Source organism: Erpetoichthys calabaricus, chromosome 11 (assembly GCF_900747795.2).
Source record: "Erpetoichthys calabaricus chromosome 11, fErpCal1.3, whole genome shotgun sequence".
Lineage (NCBI taxonomy): Eukaryota > Metazoa > Chordata > Cladistia > Polypteriformes > Polypteridae > Erpetoichthys > Erpetoichthys calabaricus.
Genome location: NC_041404.2, coordinates 27,610,337 through 27,623,295, shown reverse-complemented (window position 1 = coordinate 27,623,295; position 12,959 = coordinate 27,610,337). Strand labels below are relative to the sequence as shown.

Below are 12,959 nucleotides of genomic sequence, written 5' to 3'. Positions count from 1 at the left end.
AGCCAAACTTGATTCAACCTGCCTGGAGACACATTCTGTCACTGAATACTTTTTCCCAAGATGCTGTACTCTTCAGTGCACTTTTCCCAGTGACCATTTTAAGGGAGGGTGGTGTCCAGTCTCGGGTGTTCCAGTAAAGGGGAGTCCTAAAGGAAATGGGGATTCAGGGGGTGCAGAGTTACTCCCTCTGGGATACTTAATCACTGGAACTTTGGTAGTCCTCTTTTGAGGACAAAGATTAATTTCACATCTTATTTTTCAACCAAAATCTTCACCTTTGTAGACCTCATAAGTAACTTTATATAGTATAGGAAAATAGAAAACAATTTTAAATAACAATAATATATGAGGGCAGCACGGTGGCGCAGTGGTAGCGCTGTTGCCTCGCAGTTAGGAGACCCGGGTTCATTTCCCGGGTCCACCCTGCATGGAGTTTGCATGTTCTCCCCGTGTCTGCGTGGGTTTCCTCCGGGCGCTCCGGTTTCCTCCCACAGTCCAAAGACATGCAGGTTCGGTGGATTGGTGATTCTAAATTGGCCCTAGTGTGTGCTTGGTGTGTGGGTGTGTTTGTGGGTGTCCTGTGGTGGGTTGGCACCCTGCCCAGGATTGGTTCCCTGCCTTGTTCCCTGTGTTGGCTGGGATTGGCTCCAGCAGACCCCCGTGACCCTGTGTTCGGATTCAGCGGGTTGGAAAATGGATGGATGGATGGATAATATATGAGCACTTAGAATACAGCTGAATTACAAGAAATAAATTTAGAAGAGAATAAAAGGGCAGCAGCTAAAGTATATTCTGCTATTTAGATCTGAGACATAGTCCCCTTATTAATATTAAAATGATAATAACAATAATCAGAATCACTTTATTGCTAGCATGTGAAACATACTAGAATTTATTTGAGTTACATGCAAACATGGGATACAAGATATAGCTAACTCAAGGCAACACAATTTCAACCCACCATTAACCTGAAACTGTGCAGACCACTATACAAATACAGCAATTTTTTGAACAAAACATTTACAAACTTCAATAGTTAACTCAATAGATAGAAAAACTACACAAAATAATATGGATATCAAATAGTGCAAGTTGAGCAAATATGAAGTATTTACTAGTTATATGTTGCAAAAACAGTTAGGAGTAACCCTCTATAAGTTTATTTAGGATCTGAATAATTTGAGGAAAGAAGCTGCGGAAATGGCGTGTAGTGTGGTTCACAATAGACCTGTGCATCCTCTGTGATGGCAATTTAATGCACAGATGCTGCTGGTGTGGGTGGAGTCACCTGAATCTTTCCTGATCTGGTGATGAACAGATATTTTAATGTTGGGAGACAATGGCCAATGATTTTCTCAGCTGAACAAATCACCCACTGCAACTGACTCTTAGAAAGAGAGAAGGCAGAAGGAAGCTAAACTTTGATAAAGAAGGTCACAATACTCTCAATGATGGCTGAGTGAAAATTTAACAATATCCACCTTGATATGCCAAGCTTTTTAAGCTGTCAAAGGAAGAACAACCTCTGCCTGGCTTTCTTGATGATGGAGGTGATGTGGTTGTCTCATTTTAATGTATTCGCGAAAGAAGTCTCTAGGAATTTAAACGACTAAATCACAGACACAGTCTGGCCATTAATTTGCAAAGGTGGACAGTTAATTACTTGTCCTAGATACTCAATTGGAAACAATGTCCTCCACCACCAATGTGCAGCATCCACCTGAATGATGTGATGGCAGCCATTGTTCTATATATACAGAAATGCTAAGGTTTATCTGTCTGACATGCAAAACCTCACAAGCCACTGGGCCTTGGTCTCAAAATATCTTGGCCAGAAAAGAAGCAAGGCAAGCACTGCCGACACTGAAGCACATTGCACAGGCTGACTGATCGCTTTCATTGCAAACAGAAGTCATATACTACCAGTGCCACAGACAGTCATACAAGACCAAAGAACTGGAGGTGCAGACTTCCTCTGCCATCTTATTGACATTGGGTTTTTCACACAGTGAGCATGTGGCATATCAATCAGGAGAAAAGCCACGGCCACATCGCATGGCAGTGAGCGGTATTACAGAAGCTAGGAGCCAATTTACAGCTGCCAGTTAAGCAAATCTGTTCTTCTTTGGGATAGAGACGATTGTAGTACCAAGAGAAAACCCCTCCTGGTCACCAAGAGAATGTTGGAACGCCATACAGGCAGTATCCCAGGTCCAAGTATTTGAACCAAGGACTTTGGAGCTTTAAGGCAGAGCACAAGATTCTGAAGTGTGGCTAATCACAGGGGAATTTAAAAAAATAAATAAAACAAACCTGGGAAAACAAATTGAATTAACATAGGAGTGAACTGCCAGGCCAGGCAGCACAGTAGAGCCACTGTCATTTTGAGTGTGAGTTCTAAAAGAAGGTCACATTCTCAAGCCCACCGAATCCATTTAAGGGCCACAGCTGTCCCAGTTTAGACAAGTCTCCAGTCCTATGTAAGGCCCACTCATTCTGGGGAAGTTTAGAATCAGGGCAGAACAGTCGTGTACAGTAGCTGGTAAGTGGCATATGGGTGGGCCATCACTAAAAAGAACCTTGTTGCACAGAAAGAGGATTATGTTTTATGGTGGACAGCAGCACAGCAGTTAACCTAACAGGAAAACATCTTTGGGAATGTGCACGGAAAACTGGAGCAAAATCGCTAACCACTGTGCCACCATACCTATAAAATAACATTCATTTCTATAGCACATTTTCAAACAAGGCATGTAGTTTAAGGTACTTTACAAGATGCTAAAGAAAAACTTGTAAGAAAAGAGCAAATTAGAAATAAATAAGTATAGGAATGAAAAAAAAATGAAATACTAAGCATAGTAAACAGGATTACATCAATACCCCATTAAATAGAACAGATATACACGTAATCGAGCTTAATTATGGATTCACTTTTAAGTTATGATAAGTTTGATACTATGTAATAAAGTATCTATCTATCTATCTATGGAGGACAGTGAAAAAATTAAAAACTCCAGCTGGAGTGATACTGGAAAAAAAAAAATCTGCATGAGTTCCAAGGCCAAAAGACCACCCACCCCCACTGGGCATTCTACCTAACATAAATGTGCTTAAGTAGTTGCTATTGTTTTTAAACTTCACCCTAGAAGATTTGATGCAGTGGGTCTCAAGCACAGTTGGAATGGCCACATTTATTCCAACATCACAGGCACTTACCCAGTACTTTAATCAGGTGGTGGTGGCGGGCACAGAAAACTGGAACAGAAAGCAATGAAAAGTAGATTTTAATAATGATTGTAAATCCAAAAATTATATGATATGTCAATACATATTTAATCTGTTAGAAGTGGAAGTAAAATGTAGCTTTGAAGAAGCCAAATTTAAAAATGTTTTTCTAGTACTTCCACAAATCTATCGATAAAGTACTTCAGTTTCACCTCACCACTTCCTTTATGCTTAGTTCTTGGAATAATAAGCAACCTAGTGTTTGAAGATCTAATATTACGTCTGGGAATACAAGGGGGCAGGCACACCAAAATGTGAGAAGGACCAAGATTTTTTATACCATTAATCATATTTTAAATTCAATTCTAAAGGGCACAGGTAACTGCTGTGGAAAAAAAAAACTTTCCTTTATATTCAAATAAATCATTCCCGGAGACCAGATGAAAATGCAGAATGATTCTGTATTTGCACATAGATATACACAAATGTCTCAGTCCATGGAGTGAGCAATCAAGAAAACAATTCATTCCCTTTTATACTTTCCTATTACCATTACCTTACCTAATAAATCACGTCGTCTGACTCTTAATATGCAGAATTCTATCATCTTAGCCAATCGACTACGGCCACCAGTAACTTCATATACTGTACATGTCAATTCTTCCATTATTCTGAAACATCACTTCATAAATAGGGGTGTCTTATGGGTTTTCTCATTAACCTTATCACCGCTTCATAATAGGGGTATCTGGGTTTTCTCACTAGTCTGCTCTCGCTTTTTAAGGGGGTGATCATAACACATCTACTTCATTTTAACCATAGCAACTATCTTGGTAAGGTTTGTCTAGATGAGGCAAAAGCCTCACAGGCACGAGCTTTAAGCCATATTTAGTTAACCATTTAGTTATTTTCACTCCTTTTTCTTACGTTTTTAGTAATCCATTGTTACAACTTCATTTAAGTATATGCTAGTATTAAATTGTAAAAATGATCAGGTATTGATTAGAAATATTGATTAAAATTCAGTACAAACAATGTAACGATGCTGAAACTGCTGTGATGTGCTCACATTTTCTTTTACTGGTTAAGACTCTTGCTGTCGCATTCTGAACTTCCTGCAACAAATTGATATCTTTCTTAGGTAATCATGTTAGGAGTCCATTACAGTGATCTAGTCGGCTAAAAACAAAACCACAGATTCATTTCTCATCATTTTGCAGAGTGATGAAAGGTCTAATCTTTGCAGTGTTCCTTACATGGAAAAATGTGTTTCCTGCAATATGGTTCATGTGTGATCTGAAGTTTAGGCCAGAGTCCATTTACAATTAGGGATGGGCATCGAAAACCGGTTCTTGTTGAGAACCGGTTCCCACTGTTTCAATTCCTTGGAATTGCTTGCCATTTTTGCAAACGATTCCCCTATCGATTCCAGTCGCCTCGAATGACGTCACCGCGTTGCGTAGCGTCATTTACCCAGCCGGAAACATGGCGCCTAAGTGGCACAAATGCTCAAAAGTTTGGTTATACTTTACGAGAAAGGATGACAACAGGGCAACTTGCAATACTTGCAAAGTAGATATTTAATCAAAGGGAGGAAACACTACGAATATGCAAAAGTATCTGCACACAAAACACGCGATAACCTTAAATGAATGTTGTGTTTTTAATCCGCTCCGGACTAGTTAATCTCAACCCAGCAGCAGCGGTAACGTTTGCAGGTCCTCTCCCGTTAATACGGCAGGTAACTAATCAACTAACATTGCATATTATGTTAGCGCGATTTACCTTATTGCAAAACCTGCTATTACTGTGCATTGTATTTAGATGACCATGACGAGAGAGACAGACAGAGTCTGGCTGTCTCAGATGCTGGCAGTTCTCGCTGCAGTCTACCGGTAGCTTCTCCTTTCACAGAGGCGGGGAAAAGTAAAATGACACAGGCCAGGATAGACGAATGTCACCGAGCAGTGACTTAAGTTTGTGGTAAAAAGCTTGCACGCATTTGCCACAGTAGATGCCCCCGATTTTCGGTAAGTGAATGTGTTTAATTGTATGCTAAGTCAGGGAATGTCAAATTTGCGTGTTCTCCTCTTACCAGATGTTTCATCCGTTTCCATTTCTGAGCTGAAACGTGTTGAAGGCAGCCGTCACTGCAGATGGATGGGCAAGTTTTAGTCAAGATCATTACCTCACAGTAACGCTGCATTGTGTCAGGAATGGCCAGGCTCAAGAAAAAGTCCTCAAAACCAAACCAGTGTACCAGGCACAGACAGGGACAGCTGTAGCAGAGGAGACTGATGAGATCTTGGAGGAGTATGGTATCAAAGACAAGGTTGTGGCAGCCACTGTTGATAATGCGGCCAACATGGATGTAGCTGTCAAAATAGTTGATGGTTGCAGAATTGCACTGTGCACAGTTCCATTGGACTTGAGTTGATTGTATTTGTTGCTGGCTGATGTAGTTTTATTTTTGAGTGCTCAGCTCATATATACTTTTAAAAAGGAGAGTGTAAATGTTACTGGACATTCTTGTGTAATTGCCACAGAATAATGTATGTTATACTTTGTTATTGCTATAGAAGAATATTTATTTTATTATTATTTTACATTTACACATTTTTTTCTGGGGACCCCATGGCACCCCATCGAGGAGCCGTAGGCTGTGGATCTCTTAAGATCTCACTGTTGGGTTTGTAAGGTCATGCTACTCCTAAATTTCTATCTTGTTCAAAGATAAGATATTAAACAAAGTTCTAAGTTAATCGACCTGTGTGTTCTCCTTTTTTAAAAATAAGAATCGATAGGAGAATCGATAAAGAATCGAATTGTTAAACAGAATCGAAAATGGAATCGGAATCGTGAAAATCTTATCAATTCCCATCCCTATTTACAATAGTAAGAAAAAGTCTGTGAATCTTTTGGAATTACCTGTTTTTCTACAAGAACTTATTACAAAATGTGATCTGTTCTTCTTTGAAGTTACACATTTAGACAAACACAATATCCTTAAGCTAATAACACAGAAACAATTACAATCCTTCATGTCTTTATTGAACACACCCATCAAATACTCACAAAGTGCCGTGGAGAACGTAAGTGAACCCTCAGATTTAATGGCTGGTGGAAGCTCCTTTATCAGCAGTGACCTCAAACAAGTGCTTTTAGTAACTGTGGATCAGATCTGTGCAACATTCAGCAGGAATTTTGGACCATTCTTCCTTACAGAACTGTTTCAGCTCAGCCATTATTTTTAGGATATCTGGTATGGATGGTTCTCTTGCAGTCACTCCAGAGCATTAGGTTAAGCTCTAGGGTCAAACTGAGCCACTCCGAAAGGCAGATTTTCTTTTTTTTTGAAGCCATGTGGTAGATTTACTTCAATGTTTATGGTCATTGTCCTGCTGCATCACCCAACTTGCAGACAGCCAGCCACCTTGACACTATCCTGTAGGATGCATTGATAAACTTGATTTGCCCCCAGCCAGCAAAGCCACCCCAAATCTTGATGCTTCTTTCCACTGTACTTCAGTGTTGGGATGATGTTTTCATGTTTGGATGCAGTGCCCTTTTTATGTCACATGTACTGATGTATATTGTTCCCAGACAATTCAACCATAGTTTCCATTGTCCACAAACCATTTTCCCAAAAGTGCTGTGGAGAGTCAAAGTGGTCTTTGGCAAACTTCAGGTGTGGATGAATATTTTAGTTGGTCAGCAAAAGCTTCCTTTTTGGGCCCTGCCATGGACACCATGAGGGTCTACGCTTTTAGCATTCAGTGGTCAGTTTTTAAATAAATAAAAAATTAAACAGGCGGCTCAAACTTGGTGGTGGGTATGCATTCTCGTGTGAGTGTGGGAGGTTGGTGGAGTGATTGAGATGGGGCGCACCTGCTCATGAGGGTGTGGTCTGTCTTGATTGCTTTATTGGCTTTTTGAGACGCTGCACCCACAGAGGGATATAATGGGGAGTCAGCAATAAAGAAAGAATAAGAAAGGACAGAGAAAGGCAAGGAAGGAGAGCAGAGGTTAAATGGAGAGATAAAGGAAGAGACAGATACGGAGAGAAAGAGAGAGAGGCAGGGAGAGAGAGAGAAAACTGAAAGGAGTGAGAGGCAGGTGGTCAGGAGTGAACCTCAGGAATGCATGAGCCTGAGGCTGAGAAAGAAGGGCTCCTGCTGAGTGATCTCATAGGAAGTAGGAGCGGCCTGATGTGTGGTCACCCACAGATGTTGACGGACTGGCAGCAGGAAATGTGTTAAGGTGGGATTGGAAGCCAGGCTGGATGCCATAGGCAATCGGGACCCAAACCTGGAGGTGTTCCTGCAGACACCAAGGGACTGGCAGCAGGAGATGGATGAGGTTTAGTACGGCGCCCTGCTGGGGCCATGGGCAGCAGGGACCTGGGCCTGTCAATGAAAGGTGAATTCACATGTGTCTCCTTCTACTGAAAGGTCTGACCAGGATGAGTGGAAGTTAGAAGGGAAGCATAGGGGCTCTTGAGTGTATTTTAAAAGGATCTGTCTCTTTGAGATTTGTAACCTCTATTTTAATGGAATATTTATTGGATGACTTTTAACTTCCACTTCAGCACCTTAGTTTTTACAGATAATGTATTTATGGAACATTTTGAATCACTGAACAGTTCTGTTTTTATAAACGCACTGAGAACTTTGCACCAACCCCTTGCAATGGGTGTGTGTGTTTCTTGATTCGCCTGGCTCATCCTTAGTTATGTTATCAACTGTGGGGACTTCAAGAGACTCCCGAAAACATAAGGAAATGTGGAGCCTACCTGCACCATCGCATGCCTGTTCAATTAATTTGTGTATCATAAACTTATGAACAGAGATGTTAACCTGATCCAAAGATTTCTTCAAGCCCTCAGCTGTTACTCTAGGTTTCTTTTTCAGCTCATTGAGCATTCTACATTGTAGCTCTTGACTCATCTTGACTGGGTGCCCATGTCTACAGAGAGTAGTCGCAGTACTAAATCATCTCCCTTAATACACAATTTACCTAACTGTGGACCAATTAACATCTAAACTCTGTGAAATTACTTTGTAACCTTTTCCAGTTTTTTGCAAATCAATAGCTCTTCTGAGATCTCTTTTTTTGCATCGCATACATCACATTAGGAGATGTTTCTTGTGAACAGCAAGCTCAAAATTTTTCTGACTTTTTTTATTCGTCAGCGTAGCTCTAAACCAGGGGTCCTCAATCACGGTCCTGGATTGCCGCAGTGGCTGCAGGTTTTTGCTCTAACCCAATTGCTTAATAAGAAGCACTTACTGCTCAAGTAACACTTCTGTTTCACTTTAGTTGTCTCGTTTGTTAAGATTTTGAACCCTTATTGCTTATTTTAGTCTTAAACAGCCATATTCTCGGTTTTTAATTGCTCCTAATTAGCAATAACATGCAAATGTCAAAAGAGCAGTTCTCCCTTTAGCTTGTTACCATTTACACCTGTGTGCATTTATCAGGCACTATTGGGTTTAGTTAAATACTTGGAAGGAAAGTGAAGAGAAAAAAGTGAAGGACTGAGAATTACTCCTCCATTTTAGCCATCAAATCATTAGGATGATAAACTTAGAAAGGGGAAGAAAATCTAGGATACGAGAATTACCTGACATAGTAGAGTTAAAGCACTAACAAGCCATGAAATTAAATTATTGGCAAGAATTGCTTTCTAATTAAGCAACTGGGTTAGAACAAAAACCCGCAACCACTGTGGCCCTCCAGGACTGTGATTGAGGACCCCTGCTCTAAACCAAACCTCCAATCACGTTTCACTGATTGACCCCTATTTTGCTAACTCCTGACTCCAGGTAGCTTCTTTTGAAGTCGTCAGCAAAGGGTTTCACATACTACAGTATTTACAACCTACTGTACACTGTGAATGTTTGAATGAGGTATTCAATATGTACCAAGCAAACCATTTGAACTATTGACCTGAAATTTGGTTCACATATACTACGTGACATCTGCTATCCGCTTTCAGGGTGATGATTGACCTCCAAGGTTATTCCTCTTATTATTTTTATTTATTTTATTGTAGAACCAACTCTTGGCAGCGGCCAGCACAGCGCTGTTCTCATCCCTACCACCTTCGCTGTCATTTCCCCTACCTCTATATATCTTAAATCATTCTATGAGGCAGATTGAAGACTTAAGTGCCAGCTTCAGTGTAAAATTAAGGAAAACATACTAAGTAATTACAACACAAACACTGACTTAATCAGTTTTAATGTGAAAAAGATGCCAACGAAAGAAGTGAATAAGCGGGCCGCTAGGGTGGAGATAAGAAGAGCTGCTCAGGAAGCAGCAAGCGCATCAACCTCTGAGCAAATGAATGATAAATGTACAGAGAAAGAAAAACTATGAATGCTCAAGTCAAGTGTATTCACTGCACATTATTGTGCACTGCGCCTTTACTGGTGTAAGAATATGTACATTATTAGTTAAACTAGACTGTGTTTGTTCATTATTATAATTTAGATGAACGCAGGTGAGGGGACGCTGGCACATGGATGTTGTTGCCGCTCCTCCCTGTTAACAACACTTTCGCAAAATTCCCCTTAATTCTACACTTTCTTACGCTTGTTTTATTTCTTTTATTGTACGTATAGTTCATGGATACAGCTGATTCGAATTGCATGGATTTGGCTTAATATTTACAGATTTTATGGACTCTACTTTGACTGGGAACAGCTGAGTCTATGGATCATGGGACGAGACCTACGAACATTTCTTTGTACCTGGCGATCTAGGACCTCGGGATGATCTGTTTCTGTGATTATATTCGCTATGCTGATCTGCTCCCATTTCATCTTACAGTACTCTATGACTGGGAACTGATCTGATACTAACCTGGCTTGTGGCTCCGGGGCGATCACGCCTGAAATTACCAAGCGTTACTGTTTGTGGCTGTGTATTGGAAACTCCAAATCCTGCTACCTCCTCCTGCTATGCTTTCTGCTGCTTGCTATCACCTCTCACCTACGCTACCACACCCGCCTGTCCTACTGGTTCCGCTGTTCTGTGCTGTTTCTCCACTGCTATCAGATAAGTATTACTCACTATTATGCTAAAATACTCTTATGACAAACTCCTTCTTATTAAACAGTTTGTCCAGAGCAAATGGTCTGACTGGAACATCCTAAAAGACGCCGGTATTTTGCAGCACCTAAAATATATACATCGCGGGTCAGGTCACCGCCACCGCCGGGCTGCGAATGAAAAGACCACCAGCAGCATTTGCTCAGGAATACGCTGTCCTTCTCATGGCCCTGGAAATAGAAGTGTCAGTGTGCCAAATTTACATTATGTGGAAATAAACCCTGATCACGGCTCTGTGCAAAAAGAAGCCTCATTAACTAATATTGCACTGTTTAACTTGAGATCTCCTAATGGCAAAGCATTGGTGCTGTCAGAACTCATCACTGACACCAAACTTGATATTCTGTGTTTAACGGAGACTTGGCAAAAACCAAATGAATTTACGTCTCTCACGGAGGCGACTCCAATTGGTTTCACTTTCCACACAGAGCCCTGCAGCTCAAGACAAGGCGGTGGGCTTGCCGTAATTGTCAGAGCAGACTTAAACATCAAACGAATCCCAATTGACTGTCCATTGTCTTTTGAGTGTCTGGCTCTTAAACTAATAACGAAATCAGGTCCCGTCTCACTCATTGTTCTTTATCGTCCCCCAAAATACAATGCATCCTTCTTATCCGATCTGATTGAACTTTTGACCCACCTAAGCTCTTACTCTCAGAGAATTATCCTTCTTGGTGATTTCAACATCCATATTGACATCCCCACATCTAAACTGAGAAATGAATTCCTATCCTTACTGGACTGCTTTGACTTGACACAACATGTTGATTTTCCAACCCACTCTGGCGGTCATATATTGGATCTGATCTGCACTTCTGGACTATCTGTTGCCAACATTTACAGCACTGATTTGGGACTCTCTGACCATAAAGCAGTATTTTTCACTGTCTCACTGCCTTTCCCTCCTCTTACCTGTAAACGACAAATTTCTTACAGAAACCTTAAAAATATCTGTCCCTCTATCCTTTCTGGATCCATTTCTGATCTTTTACTCTCTTCAGCTATTCCGTCAACACTAGATTGTCTTGTTGACCACTATAACTCAGCCCTTCATTCAGCACTAGATAAAACAGCTCCTTTAAAACATAAGGGTGTTTCCTTTAAACGTTCGGCCCCTTGGTATAACTCAGAATTGCGATCTATGAAAGCAGCTGGCCGACGCCTTGAGAGAATGTCACGTAAGACTGGCCTCACTGTGCACATCCAGGCTTTCTCTGACCACCAAAGAGCTTACAGAGAAGCACTAACTTCTGCCAAGAACACCCATTATGGCAGAATAATAGAAAATGGCCATGATAACCCAAGGGTTTTGTTTTCTGTAGTTAATAAACTACTCGAACCCGCATCTGGCCCAACTACCTCTTCTACTGAAGACTGTGAGGAATTCCTCCACTTTTTCTGTAACAAAATCTAAATAATTCAACTAACATAAATACATCATCTGTTTATATCTCTCCCTGTTTTCCCACTCCATCCAGCTCCTTGTCTAAGTTCTCACCAGTCACATCTGCGTCTGTTAATAACCTGCTTTGTAAGATGAGGCCGACTACTTGTGTACTGGACCACATCCCCAGCACACTATGTAAATCCTGCCTTCATGCCATAATCCCGACTGTTACAACAATAATAAACTCATCCCTTGACACTGGCTCTGTGCCACTCACTTTTAAAATCGTTTCTGTAACCCCAATGTTAAAAAAGTCTGGTCTTGATGCTGACAATCTTAACAATTTCCGGCCTATTTCCCACTTACCTTTCCTGTCAAAAGTTCTTGAGCGTGTTGTAGCTTCCCAACTCACCAATTACCTAACCTCTAATAATTTGATGGAACCCTTTCAGTCTGGTTTCACGGCATGGCACAGCTGTGAAACTGCTCTGCTACGGGTAACCAATGATTTGCTTATGGCAGCAGACTCTGGACAAACTAGCATATTAATTCTGTTAGACCTCAGTGCAGCATTTGACACTGTCAGACATGACATCCTACTGTCCAGAATGGAGAACATGCTGGGTATCTCTGGCACTGCCCTCCAGTGGTTCAAGTCCTATCTGACTGATAGGCAAGAGTTTGTTAGTCTTGGCAACAGCAGATCCAGCTCAGCGCCAGTCTCACAAGGAGTTCCTCAGGGCTCTGTCCTCGGCCCTCTTCTTTTCTGTATTTATATGCTTCCCCTTGGCCATATTATCCATAGCTATGAACTGGGCTATCATTTTTATGCAGATGATACTCAACTCTATTTCAATGTTAAAAGTGGAACTTCATCAGAGCTTTCTCAGCTCACAACCTGCCTTAGTGAAATTAAAACCTGGATGGAGCAGAACTCTTTAAAATTAAATTGCAACAAAACTGAACTCCTGCAAATTGGCACTAAAGCGCTACTTAATAAAATGAGCTCCTTCCTAGTCCATCTTGGCAGTGATCTCATCAGACCTGCCTCTACTGTAAAGAATCTTGGTGTCATTTTTGATTCCTCCCTTTCTTATTTCACCTCCATAACATATCCCGTGTTCACTCCTTCTTCTCCTCCTCTAATGCTGAGAAACTTGTCCATGCTTTTATCACATCCCACATCGATTATTGTAACTCCCTACTGGCAGGTGTCCCTTCTAATCTTATA

General features: G+C 41.0%; 2 protein-coding genes across 2 annotated transcripts in view; both read left to right on the top strand.

Annotated features, from left to right (window-relative positions):
* pitx1 (paired-like homeodomain 1) overlaps nucleotides 1–12,959 on the top strand; it is a 554,834-nt gene that overhangs the window by 220,662 nt on the left and 321,213 nt on the right. The gene's annotated exons all lie outside the window — the stretch shown is intronic.
* LOC127529560 (ileal sodium/bile acid cotransporter-like) overlaps nucleotides 1–12,959 on the top strand; it is a 29,938-nt gene that overhangs the window by 14,360 nt on the left and 2,619 nt on the right. The gene's annotated exons all lie outside the window — the stretch shown is intronic.